The sequence below is a fragment of the Bos grunniens genome, chromosome 3 (assembly GCF_055505025.1).
Source record: "Bos grunniens cultivar Pamir isolate PY7600 chromosome 3, Bosgru_T2T1.0, whole genome shotgun sequence".
In the NCBI taxonomy this organism is placed as follows: Eukaryota; Metazoa; Chordata; class Mammalia; order Artiodactyla; family Bovidae; genus Bos; species Bos grunniens.
Window position 1 is genome coordinate 83,575,049 of NC_141167.1, and position 14,593 is coordinate 83,589,641.

Here is a 14,593-nt window from a genome sequence, read left to right on the forward strand (position 1 = left end):
TCAAGAGGCTTTTTAGTTCCTCTTCACTTTCTGCCATAATGGTGGTGTCATCTGCATATCTGAGGTTATTGATATTTCTCCCAGCAATCTTGATGGCAGCTTGTGCTTCTTCCAGCCCAGCGTTTCTCATGATGTATTCTGCATAGAAGTTAAATAAGCAGGGTGACAATATACAGCCTTGACGTACTCCTTTTCCTATTTGGAACCAGTCTGTTGTTCCATGTCCAGTTCTAACTGTTTCTTCCTGACCTGCATACACATTTCTTAAGAGGCAGATCAGGTGGCCTGGTATTCCCATCTCTTTCAGAATTTTCCACAGTTTATTGTGATCCACACAGTCAAAGGCTTTGGCATAGTCAATAAAGCAGAAATAGATGTTATTTCTGGAATTCTCTTGCTTTTTCCAGGATCCAGCAGATGTTGGCAATTTGATCTCTGGTTCCTCTGCCTTTTTGAAAACTAGCTTGAACATCTGGAAGTTCACGGTTCACATATTGCTGAAGCCTGGCTTGGAGAATTTTGATCATTATTTTACTAGCATGTGAGATGAGTGCAATTGTGTGGTTTTGTGCATTCTTTGTCATTGCCTTTCTTTGGAATTGGAATGAAAACTGACCTTTTCCAGTCCTGTGGCCACTGCTGAGTTTTCTAAATTTGCTGGCATATTGAGTGCAGCACTTTCATAGCAACATCTTTCAGGATTTGAAATAGCTCAACTAGAATTCCATCACCTCCACTGGCTTTGTTCGTAGTGATGCTTTCTAAGGCCCTCTTGACTTCACATTCCAGGATGTCTGGCTCTAGGTCAGTGATCACACCATCGTGATTGTCTGGGTCATGAAGATCTTTTTTGTACAGTTCTTCTGTGTATTCTTGTCATCTCTTCTTAATATCTTCTGCTTCTGTTAGGTCCATACCATTTCTGTCCTTTATTGAGCCCATCTTTGCATGAAATGTTCCCTTGGTATCTCTACTTCTCTTGAAGAGATCTCTAGTCTTTCCCATTCTGTTGTTTTCCTCTATTTCTTTGCATTGATCGCTGAAAAAGGCTCTCTTATCTATTCTTGCCATTCTTTGGAACTCTGCATTCAGATGCTTATATTGTTCCTTTTCTCCTTTGCTTTTCGCTTCTCTTATTTTCACAGCTATTCATAAGGCCTCCCCAGACAGCCATTTTGCTTTTTTGCTTTTCTTTTCCATGGGGATGGTCTTGATCCCTGTCTCCTGTACAATGTCATGAACCTCATTCCATAAATCATCAGGCATTTTATCTATCAGATCTAGGCCCTTAAATCTATTTCTCACTTCCACTGTATAATCATAAGGGATTTGATTTAGGTCATACTTGAATGGTCTAGTGGTTTTCCCTACTTTGTTCAATTTAATTTGGCAATAAGGAGTTCATGATCTGAGCCACAGTCAGCTCCTGGTCTTGTTTTTGTTGACTGTATAGAGCTTCTCCATCTTTGGCTGCAAATAATATAATCAATCTGAATTTGGTGTTGACCATCTGGTGATGTCCATATATAGAGTCTTCTCTTGTGTTGTTGGAAAGGCTGTTTGTTATGACCAGTGCATTTTCTTGGCAAAACTCTATTAGTCTTTGCCCTGCTTCATTCCATATTCCAAGGCCAAATTTGCCTGTTACTCCGATCCCTAAAACTAAAATAAGGCTTATATTTGGAAAATCATAAAAATAGCAATATTTGGAATTCTTATATTCTCTTACCCGTGGATGACATGAACATTGTTATTTTCATAATTAAGTTTCTCATGCAATAACTTGGCAAGGTGAGAGTGTCTATGTACTTAATATCCTTATGGATATTGTATCCTAAATTTTTATTTAATAGCATTTCCCATAAATAAGAGAGCTGATAGGATGAAATTTTATTCTGTCTTTCAATGACAAATTAATACATTTCATGGTATTAAGTTTCTATAATTAGGAAATATATAAATAATTCTCTTTGCTTAAAATTTATCAAAGAAATACAATATCTGAAGACGTTTCTGAAGAAAAGAAAATTTTATTAATGAACATAATGAGAGCTTTCATATGAAATAGATATTAAATATATAATTAAATACATCATGTAGTAAAGTGTTTATTAGATGTTAAGCTGGCTTCCTTATTGTTTTTTGTCTTAAAACTCTGTGTACACCTATTTGCTACAGCAGTAATGCACTCAATATGCCAGCAAATTTGGAAAACTCAGCAGTGGCCACAGGACTGGAAAAGGTCAGTTTTCATTCCAATTCCAAAGAAAGGCAATGACAAAGAATGCTCAAACTACTGCCCAATTGCACTCATCTCACACGCTAATAAAGTAATGCTCAAAATTCTCCACCCGAGGTTTCTGCAATATGTGAACAGTGAAATTCCAGATGTTCAAGCTGGTCTTACAAAACGCAGAGGAATCAGAGATCAAATTGCTAACATCCACTGGATCCTGGAAAAAGCAAGAGAATTCCAGAAATAACATCTATTTCTGTTTTACTGACTATGCCAAAGCCTTTGACTGTGTGGATCACAATAAACTCTGGAAAATTCTGAAAGAAATGGGAATACCAGACCACCTGATCTGCCTCTTGAGAAACCTGTATGCAGGTCAGGAAGCAACCGTTAGAACTGTACATGGAACTACAGACTGGTTCCAAATAGGAAAAGGAGTAAATCAAGGCCGTATATTGTCACCCTGCTTATTTAACTTATATGCAGAATACATCATGAGAATCGCTGGGCTGGAAGAAGCACAAGCTGCCATCAGGATTGCCGGGAGACATCTCAATAACCTCAGATATGCAGATAACACCACCATTATGGCAGAAAGTGAAGAGGAACTAAAAAGCCTCTTGATGAAAGTGAAAAAGGAGAGTGAAAATGTTGGGTTACAGCTCAACATTCAGACATGGCATCTGGTCCCATCACTTCCTGGGAAATCAATGGTGAAACAGTGTCAGACTATTTTTGGGGGCTCCAAGATCAGTGCAGATGGTGACTGCAGCCATGAAATTAAAAGACATTTACTCCTTGGAAGGAAAGTTTTGACCAACCTAGATAGCATATTAAAAAGCAGAGATATTACTTTGCCACAGAGGTCCGTCTAGTCAAGGCTATAGTTCTTCCTGTGGTCATGTATGGATGTGAGTGTTGGACTGTGAAGAAAGCTGAGTACCGAAGAATTGATGCTTTTGAACTGTGGTGTTGGAGAAGACTCTTGAGAGTTCCTTGGACTGCAAGGATATCCAACCAGTGCATTATACAGGAGATCAGTCCTGGGTGTTCATTGGAAGGACTGATGCTGAGGCTGAAACTCCAATACTTTGGCCAACTCATGCAAAGCATTCATTCATTGAAAAAGACCCTGATGCTGGGAGGGATTGGGGGCAGGAGGAGAAGGGGACGACAGAGGATGAGATCGCTGGATGGCATCATTGACTCGATGCACATGAGTTTGGGTGAACTCCGGGAGTTGGTGATGGACAGGGAGGCCTGGCATGCTGCGATTCATGGGGTTGCAAAGAGTCAGACACGACTGAGAGACTGAACTCTACTGAATGCACTAGCATTGGATATAGCTAAAGTTATTACAGACTTATTACTATGTGCAGATCATGAAAAATAAATAGATTCATAGGACATATTCATTACTGTTAAATTTCTTACAATCTAGAGTAATATTTACCATTAAATAAGTAAATATTAAGAGCATAAATTCAGGGATAACATTTTTTTTTCTGTATGTGCTGATGAAGGAAAAAGTCCATTCTGCCTGTATTGTTTCATTGAGGAGGTAGTATTTGGTGGTGGCTTTGAAAGATAGTAACATACCATTATGTAGCACGTGTAGAAAGGGACACAGGAAAAAATAGTAAGGTGCATAAACAATTGACTAGTCACAGTGTCTCTTTTATAGCAAGGACTAAATAAGTATCATCTCATACTAAAATGAACGTTTAATGAAAACTGGGGACAATTTCTTTTTCTTTTAAATGAGCTAATGAAGATAACTGCCCAATTGTGTCTGACTCTTTGCAGTGCCATGAACTGCTGCCCACCAGGCTTCTTTGTCCATGGCATTCTCCACTCAAATATATTGCAGTGGCTGGTTATTACCTTCTCCAGGGAATCTTCCCTACCCATATATTGAACCAGGGTCTCCTGCATTGTAGGCAGATTCTATACTGTCTGAGCCATTAGGGAAGCCCATGTATGGATGTGAGAGTTGGACCCATAAAGAAGCCTGAGTGCTTAAGAATTGAGGCTTTTGAGCTGTGATGTTGGAGAAGACTCTTGAGAGTCCCTTCAACAGCAAGGAGATCAAAACAATCAATCTTAAAGAAAATCAACCCTGAATATTTATTAGAAGGACTGATGCTGAAGCTGGAGCTCCAATATTTTAGTCACCTGTTGCAAAAAGGCAACTCACTGGAAGAAACCCCGATGCTGGGAAAGATTGAGGGCAGGAGGAGAAGAGGGCAACAGAGGATTAGATGGTTGGATGGCATCACTGACTCAATGGATGTGAGTTTGAGCAAGCCCCATGAGATAGTGAAGGACAGCAAGGCCTGGCATGCTGCAGTTCATGGGGTATCAAAGAGTCACTCACAACTGAGTGACTGAACAACAACAAAAAATATAATTTATCCTAATAATATTTAAGTGTGTATTACTTAGTAATAGAACAAGAGACGATTGCATTTAATTTTGTGTATTGAATCAATACATAAAAAGTTTGCTGACGATTACCAAACAGTGAGTACATTTATCATAGGCCTTGAAAAAATTTTGTCAGATAAAATTAATGAAACAAAAGTAATTTGGGGATGAATATAGTTAATAATGATTATTTTGCTGTTTTTTAAAAATATATTTTCTCAGGGCCTCAAATTTGAGTTTGAATTCATAATTTACATCTTAAGCTATTTAACAAATTCTTTAGGCTGGTTCAGTTTTCTAAAGTACCAGATATGTGCTTCACTACCTCAACTTTATAAGCTGCCATGTTCTTTTTGTCTGAAAGCATTATCTCCTGTTTATAAGTAACAAGATAATAAATTGGTTCATTTTTCTTTCATTATTTTAGTTATCCACAAATAATTTTGTACATATGATATGTACCAGGCAATAATCATGAATATGCTGGAAATATATTTATCATGTAGAAACCTGCATATCCACTAATCAAAATAAAAAGCAACAAATTAATATACAAATAATCATATATGGAAATAAATATTCAGGTAGTAATACGGCAAAGAGGGAAAAATGTTATTTGAAAACTAGTTGCTGGAAGGAATGCCGGCAATAAGTACAGCAACTAGAATACTTAAGGGGAAGTAATTACAGTGAATCAGCATGAAAATATCTGGCAGAACATTTGAGGACAACACTGTCCAGTGGGATTTGGCAAGGATGAAAATGTTCAAAATGTGCTGTCGAAAATGGAAGCCATTAGTCATGTGTAACAATTGGCATTAGCAATATGGCAATTTGGCTGAGAAAATGAATTTTAATTTTTTAAATTAATTTAAAATCAAATTGCCACAAGTGGTTGGTAACTACTCTACTGGAAAAATATGACTGTGGTTCTCAGGAATAATAGCTCTTTGGGTGGGAATTGGTTTGCCAAATTTGAGCAAGAGAAGGAAGATCAATGTTAGTAGTATATAGTGAGCATGTTTCCAAACACAAGTTTGGAAAAGAATAGGACACATCTGACAGAGCATTCTAAACCATGCTGAAAAGATTGCTTTTAGACATAGAGAAAAGACTTAGGGACTCAGTGGAGGAAAGAGAAGGTGGGATGAATTGAGAGAAGAGTATGGAAACATATATAATACCATATGTAAAACAGATAGCAAGTGGGAATTTACTGTGTGACATAGGGAGCTCAACCCAGGGCTCTGTGACAACTTAGAGGGGTGGGGTAGGGTGGGAGATGGGAGGGGGATTCAGGAGGGAGGGGACATATGTGTACCTGTGCTGATTCATGTTGATGTATGGCAGAAACCAACACAATATTATAAAGCAATCATCCTCCTATTAAAAAAGAAAAGAAAAGAAAAAGGAGTATGCTTTTATTTTAATTGAGATAGCCATAGGTGTTTTAAAAATTAATATTATTGAAGTGTAAGACCTACAGGAACCAGTGTAAGGCAGAGGAACCAGAGATCAAATTACCAACATTCATTAGATCATGGAGAAAGCAAGAGAATTCCAGAAAATATCTACTTCTCTTTCATTGACTGTGCAAAAGCTTTTGACTCTGCTGATCACAACAAACTGTGGAAAATTCTTCAAGAGATGAGAATACCAGACCCATCTTACCTGTCTCCTGAGAAACCTGTATGCAGGTAAAGAAGCAACAGTTAGAACCTTACTGAAACAACTGGTTCAATTTAGGAAGAGTAAGACAAGGCTGTATATTGTCACCCTGTTTACCTAATGTATATTTGGAGTGCTGTGCTGTGCTAAGTCGCTTCAGTCATGTCCACCTCTTTGTGGCCCTATGGACTGTGGCCCACCAGGTTCCTCTGCCCATGTGGATTCTCCAGGCAAGAATACTGCAGTGGGTTGCCGTGCCACCCTCAGGGGATTTTCCCCACCCAGGGATCAAACCCATGTCTCCTGCATTGGCAAGCGGGTTCTTTACCACCAGCACCACCTGGGAAGCATCTTCCCTTAGTATCTCTTCACTGGTTCCATGAGCCAGTATATGCATTTCCTCAGGACACAGGCCCCATCTCATCTCCCCTCAAAATGACTACATCAGATGTGGAGTACATCATGCGAAATGCCAGGCTGGATGAGTTACAAGCTGGAATCAGAATTGCTGGGAGAAACCTCAGCAACCTCAGATATGCAGATGATGCCACTTTAATGGCAGAAACAAAAGGAAATAAAAAGCTTCTTGAGGTGAAGGAGAGTGGCTAAAAACTCACCGTTAAAAATAAACTAAAATCATGGCATCCTGTCCCAGGAAAAAGTGGAAGCAGTGACAGATTTTCTTTTCTTGGGCTCCAAAATTCCTACAGCCATGAAATTAGAAGACAGTTGCTTCTTGGAAGGAAGTGACAAACCTAGACAGCATATTCAAAGCAAAGACATCACTTTACTGACAATTTTATAGTCAAAGCTGTGGTTTTTCCAGTAGTCCTGTGAAGATGTGAAAGTTGGACCATAAAGAAGGCTGATTGCAGAAGAATTGATGCTTTTGAATTGTGGTGTTGGAGAAGACTCTTGAGAGTCCCTTGACAGCAAGGAGATCAAACCAGTCAATCCTAAAGGAAATCAACCTTGAATATTCATTGGAAAGACTGATGCTGAAGCTCCAATACTTTGGCCACCTGATGCGAACAGCCAACTCATTGGAAAAGACCCTGATCCTGGGAAAGATTGAGGGCAGGAGGAGAAAAGGGCAACAGATGATGAGGTGGTTGGATGGCATCACCAATATTTAGTTGGATATTAGTTTGAGCAAACTCTGAGAGATAGTGATGAAGCAAAGCCTGGCATGCTGCAGTTCATGGAGTCACAAAGAGTCTGACATGACTTAGCAACTGAACAAGATATATATAGTAAACCTGTGTCTCTTAGAATCAGGGTTCATTTTCATGAAGGTAAAACCACTGATTATTTTAAGCAGAAAGAATAACTATACACAGAGGTAAATTTACCAGGAGGCAAATAAGTTTCAGAAGCCTGTATTTGTACCAATTGTAAGACTTTGGGAGAGGAGTTTACATTACATTCTCTTTGTCAAATATTTTTAATTTTTTTCCAAATAAATACATTTAATATACATTTTAATACTGTTGCCCCTCTCTGTAGTCCCTTCTTTCCCCTCCTGAACATAGAGATCTATCTATGGAAAAGCTGAATTCAGTTAAGTTCAGTCACTCAGTCGTGTCCGACCCTTTGCCACCCCTTGAACTTCAACATGCCAGGCCTCCCTGTCCATCATCAACTCTCGGGGTCTACCTAAACTCATGTCCATTGAGTCAGTGATGCCATCCAACCATCTTATCCTCTGTCATTCCCTTCTCCTCCTGCCCTCAATCTTTCCTAGCATCAGGGTCTTTTCAAGTAAGTCAGCTCTTCACATCAGGTGGCCAAAGTATTGGAGCTTCAGCTTCAAAATCAGTCCTACCAATTAATACCCTGGACTGATCTCCTTTAGGATGGACTGGTTGGATCTCCTTGCTGTCCAAGAGACTCTCAAGAGTATTCTACAATGTCAAAGTTCAAAAACATCAATTATTCAGCACTCAGCTTTCTTTATAGTCCAACTCTCACATCCATACATGACCACTGGAAAAACCATAGCCTTGAATAGATGGACCTTTGTTGACAAAGTAATGTCTCAGCTTTTTAATTTGCTGTCTGTTTGGTCATAACTTTCCTTCCAAGGAGTAAGCATCTTTTAATTTCATGTCCGCAATCACCATCTGCACTGATCTTGGAGCCCAGAAAGATAAAGTCAGCCACTGTTTCCTCTTTTTCCCCATCTATTTGACATGAAGTGATGGGACCTGATGCCATGATCTTCGTTTTCTGAATGTTGAACTTTAAGCCAACTTTTTCACTCTCTTCTTCCACTTTCATCAAGAGGGTCTTTAGTTCTTCTTCACTTTCTGCCATGAGGGAGGTATCATCTGCATATCTGAGGTTATTGATATTTCTCCTGGCAATCTTGATTCCAGTTTGTGCTTCCTCCAGTCCAGCATTTCTCATGATGTACTCTGCATATAAATTAAATAAGCATGATGACAATATACAGCCTTGACATATTCCTTTTCCTATTTGGAACCAGTCTGTTGTTCCATGTCCATTTCTAACTATTGCTTCCTGACCTGCATATAGGTTTCTCAGGAGGCAGGTCAGGTGGTCAGGTATTTACCATCTCTTTCAGAATTTTCCACAGTTTATTGTGATCCACACAATCAAAGGCTTTAGCATAGTCAATAAAGCAGAAATAGATGTTCTTCTGGAACTCTCCTGCTTTTTCGATGATCCAGTGATGTTGGCAATTTGATCTCTGGTTCCTCTGCCTTTTCTAAAACCAGCTTGAACATCTGCTAGTTCACGGTTCATGTGTTGCCGAGGCCTGGCTTGGAGAATTTTGTGCATTACTTTATCAGCGTGTGAGATGAGTGCAATTGTGTAGTAGTTTGAGCATTCTTTGCAATGCCTTTCTTTGGGATTGGAATTAAAACTGACCTTTTCCAGTCCTGTGGCCACTGCTGAGTTTTTCAAATTTGTTGGCATATTGAGTGAACCCCTTTCACGGCATCATCTTCCAGGATTTGAAATAGCTCAACTGGGATTCCATCGCCTCTACTAGCTTTGTTCATAGCTTCCCAAGGCCCACTTGACTTCACACTCCAGGATGTCTGGCTCTAGGTGAGTGATAACACCATCGTGATTATCTGTGTTGGGAAGATCTGTTGTGTATAATTCTTCTGTGTATTTTTGTCACCTCTTCTTAATATCCTCTGCTTCTGTTAGGTCCCTACCATTTCCATCTTTCATTGAGCCCATCTTTGCATGAAATGTTCCCTTGGTATATCTAAATATCTTGAAGATATCTCTGCTGCTGCTGCTGCTAAGTCACTTCAGTCGTGTCTGACTCTGTGCTACCCCTAGACGGCAACCCACCAGGCTCCCCCGTCCCTGGGATTCTCCAGGCAAGAGTACTGGAGTGGGTTGCCATTTCCTTCTCCAATGCATGAAAGTGAAACCGCTCAGTCCTGTCCGACTCTTTGCGACCCCATGGACTGCAGCCTACCAGGCTCCTCTATCCATGGGATTTTCCAGGCAAGAGTACTGTAGTGGGGTGCCATTGCCTCTTTCCCATTCTATTATTTTCCTCTATTTCTTTGCATTTATCACCGAGGAAAGTTTGCTTATCTCCCCTTGCTATTCTTTTGAACTCTGCATTCAAATCGGGATATTTTTCCTTTTCTCCTTTGCTTTTTGCTTCCCTTCTTTTCACAGCTATTTGTAAGGCCTCCCCAGACAGCCATTTTGCTTTTTTGCATTTCTTTTTTTGGGGGATGGTCTTGATTCCTGTCTGCTGTATAATGTCATTAACTTCCATCCATAGTTCATCAAGCACTCTGTCAGATCTAGTCCCTTAAATCTGTTTCTCACTTCCACTGTATAATCATAAGGGATTTGATTTAGGTCATACCTGAATGGTGTGGTTTTCTCCACTTTCTTCAATTTCAGTCTGAATTTGGCAATAAGGAGTTCATTATCTGAGCCACAGTCCACTTCCAGTCTTGTTTTTGCTGACTGTATAGTTTCTCCATCTTTGGCTGCAAAGAATATAATCAATCTGATTTAGGTTTTGACCATCTGGTGATGTCCATATGTAGAGTCTTCTCTTGTGTTGTTGGAAAAGGGTGTTTACTATGACCAGTGCATTCTCTTGGCAGAACTCTATTAGCCTTTGCCCTGCTTCATTCTGTACTCCAAGGCCAAATTTGCCTGTTACTCCAGGTGTTTCTTGACTTCCTACTTTTGCATTCTAGTCCCCTAAATGAAAAGGACATCTTTTTTGGGTGTTAGTTCTAGAAAGTCTTGTAAGTCTTCATAGAACTGTTCAACTTCTGCTTCTTCAGCGTTACTGGTTGGGGCATAGGCTTGGATTACCCTGGTATTGAATGGCTTGCCTTGGAAATGAACAGAGATCATTCTGTCATTTTTGAGATTGTATCCAAGTACTGCATTTTGGACTCTTTTGTTGACCATGATGGCTACTCCATTTCTTCTAAGGGATTGCTGCCCACAGTAGTAGATACAATGGGCATCTGAGTTAAATCCACCTATTCCAGTCCACCTTAGTTCGCTGATTCCTTGAATGTTGATATTCACTCTGCCCTCTCCTGTTTCACCACTTCCATTTTGCCTTGATTCATGGACCTAACATTCAAGGTTCCTATGCATTATTGCTCTTTACAGCATTGAACCTTGCTTCTATCACCAGTTCCATCCACAACTGGATTTGTTTTTGCTTTGGCTCCGTCTCTTCATTCTTTCTGGAGTTATTTCCCCACTGATCTCCAGTAGCATATTGGGTACCTACTGACCTGGGGAGTTCATCTTTCAGTGTCCTATCTTTTTGCCTTTTCATGCTATTTGTGGGGTTCTCACGACAGGAATACTGAAGTGGTTTGCCATTCCCTTCTCCAGTGGATCACATTCTGTCAGACTGCTCCACCATAATCCATCCATCTTGGATGGCTCACACAGCATGGCTTAGTTTCACTGAGTTAGACAAAGCTGTGGTCCATGTGATCAGGTTGGCTAGTTGTCTGTGATTGCGGTTTCCATCTGTCTGCCCTCTGATGCCCTCTCTCAGTGCCTACAGTCTTACCTGGGTTTCTCTTACCTTGGACATGGGATTCTCTTCACGGCTGCTCCAGCAAAGCTCAGCCACTACTCCTTTCCTTGGACATTTCATTTCCAAGTTAAATTACTACTAACTCTTGTAGTTTAGCAATGGCTTATAAGAATAGTCCTATCACCACACCATGAAAGAGCAGTGTCAGTATTTATATCAGGGTATGAATAAGTACTATGATTTCAAAAATATCAGTAAAAAGCTAAAACAGTTGTTGAAACGTAGAGGCCCAGAAGTCGTTCACTCGTTGTGTGTAAAAGTATAATTGGGATTTGTTTCTCATCAATTGTAAACAAAAAAAGTTCTCTCCTGTCAGAAATATACTTGATAATACAACTTTTAAAGTTATAAATGCTATGTGTGCATGTTTGTATATGTTAGATTATATACACATATATACATTTTTAGGGGTTCCCTGGTGGCTAAGATTCTAAAGAATCTGCCTGCAATGCAGGAAACCCAGGTTTGATCCTTGTATTGGGAAGATCCCCTAGAGGAGGAAATGGCTACCCACTCTAGTATATTCTAGCCTGGAGAATTCCATAGACAGAGGAACCTGGAAGCTGTAGTCCATGGGATTGCAAAGAGTCAGACACAACTGAGTGACTAACACACACACATTATATATATATCACATAATTTAACACTTGCAATTAAAAAAATTATCTTGAAGACTAAAGAGTATGATGATATTCAGTGTAGCCGAGGATGGTAAACAATACCTCTCTGCTGCTGATTTGTGCCATAAATTACCATAATATTTCTGCCAGATAGTATGTTAATGCTCTTAATATTATTTTAGAAGTAGAAGAGCAAGAATGAAAAAATTTAATGATACAGTAAAACCTTGCACAAAATTTTATGACACATTCTTTATATATATATATATATGATATATATATATATATCATATGGAGAAGGAAATGGCAACCCACTCCAGTATTCTTGCCTGAAGAATCCCATGGATGGAGGAGCTTGGTGGGCTACAGTCCATGGGTCACAAAGAGTCAGACACGACTGAGCAACTTCACTTTCACTTTCTATATATATATATATATATCTTATATCACTTTATATATATATCACATTCTTTACATATATATCACATTTATATATAGATATCATGTATATATACATAAATTCTTTTTTAATGGAATTTGTTCAAAAAAGAATTTAAAAGAATTTCAGAACTCCTGTTTGTGGGAGCACAAAACTATAGCAATAATACAGTGGCTATATCTTTATGTGAAATTATGCTGCATGCATATAGCTACCAAAAAAGTATTCAAAGAGCCATTCTAGAAATTTCTCTTTGTCTGTTATGTCTATAGAAATATTACAAAGTTAATGTCACAAGAAAGACAATATTTACATGTATTAAGTGCTTAAATTTTCTTAAAAATTATTTTTTTTCTATACTTGGTTATGATCATTGTACTTGTTAGCTTTTAATGTTTATAATTTCTGGTTTTATCTTATTCTAAGTAATTTACTTTTGTACCTAATTTCATATATATAATTTTGTATATTCTTAATAAGTGTCTCACAAATTATATGTATCTTAGTTCCATGAAAAGTATATCAGGTGGCCAAAGTATTGTAGTTTCAGCATCAGACCTTCCAATGAATATCCAGGACTTATTTCCTTTAGGATGGACTGGTTGGATCTCCTTGCAGTCCAAGGGACTCTCAAGAGTCTTCTCCAACACTACAGTTTAAAAGCATCAATTCTTCTGTGCTCAGGTTTCTTTATAGTCTGACTCTCACATCCATACATGACTACTGGGAAAATCATAGCCTTGACTAGATGGACCTTTGTTGGGAAAGTAATGTCTCTGCTTTTTAATATGATTTCCAGGTTGGTCATAACTTTCCTTCCAAGGAAACTCTTATTATATCCTTTTATTTGGCCTTATCTCCAAACATAGTCATACTGTGGGTAAGAACTTCAACATATGAATCTTGGAGCGATACAGTTTAGTCTATAATGCTTGTGTTTAATGTAGGCCCCCATATACCTTGCTTTGGTGTCCAACAAAGCAAAAACAATGAATACTTGTATTTTAGTTTTATTTTCTATATTGAAAGTTCAATAGATGTGAAGATTAGGTAGATAGAGATAATTTTACACCTCCTGAAAAGTATTTTTTGTCACACATGCACTCTTAATTCTTTAACAGGAGTTCCATCAAAGATCAGATGACACACAATTCTTTCTCTTTAAGATGCTCAAACTAAATTTACCATGAAGTGTGCTGGCATTCTGTACTCCTAAATTCACTTGGAGGGTTGAATTATCTGCCTATTCGCTGGATCAAAATTTACGCTCGTAGCCATCTCAGGATGTTCTGTATTTGATAAGTGATTCCAATAACCTGTGGCAAATGAGAAATGATATAATGCCAGGGAAAATAGAAGTATTTACTACCATCTTAAAGATTTCCTTTTCCATATTTGTTGTGACAATTAGAAATTAGTTGAACTATGACCTCCACTTCTCTAGCTGGCATGACTGTCCTCCCATGGAGATTTCAGTGGGAATAATGTGCTGTACTCTATATTTTATACATTCTGAATGGACATTGAGTTTAAATGACTTGATCCCAGGCCCTGGTGTGTCTATGTATTAGATACTGGAAGTCTTCAAAAAAGTGTCACATAACTGAGAGTTTGCCTTATTTCCGCAAATTGTACTACAGGTTTCCTTCACTGTAATCTTAGCCTCACAGATAAATAGATTATTTGTTGTTCTGCTGAGGAGCTACCAACTCACTTATGAGTTATTTTCCTCATATACAAAAAATACTGAACTTATGATCTTCATCTGAAGTTTGATTTGCCTTTATCTTAAAAAAAGAAAAGTCCAATACATAAGCCTCTAACCTGTGGATCTCACCACATACTGTTTAGTTTTATTTGTTTAAAATGAATTACAAGCTTCTTTTATCTTTTATTCCTTCTATTATTTCAGTGTGAACTTTCAAAAGCAGAAGAAATAAATGTGTGTTTGAATTGACATTTTGAACCAAATCATAAACATCATGCAAAATGACTTTATGGACATATTTTGAGAGTTGATTTAGGGGATTAATATGTTTACCAAGTATGACATATTTTAGCAAAGAGGGCATGACTGAGCGACTTCACTTTCACTTTCCTACATTGGAGAAGGAAATGGC

The 14,593-nt window shown here is 38.5% G+C and overlaps 1 long non-coding RNA gene across 3 annotated transcripts in view; it reads left to right on the forward strand.

The window, feature by feature from the left end:
- Positions 1 to 14,593, forward strand: part of LOC147375934 (uncharacterized) — a 96,505-nt gene that overhangs the window by 46,433 nt on the left and 35,479 nt on the right. Inside the window, exon 2 of one of the 3 annotated variants that reach the window (XR_015161634.1) lies at positions 9,310 to 9,409. The exons of the other annotated variants lie outside the window; for them this stretch is intronic. This is a non-coding gene — a long non-coding RNA (uncharacterized LOC147375934). The remainder of the gene's footprint in view (positions 1 to 9,309; positions 9,410 to 14,593) is intronic. 3 annotated transcript variants of the gene reach the window in all.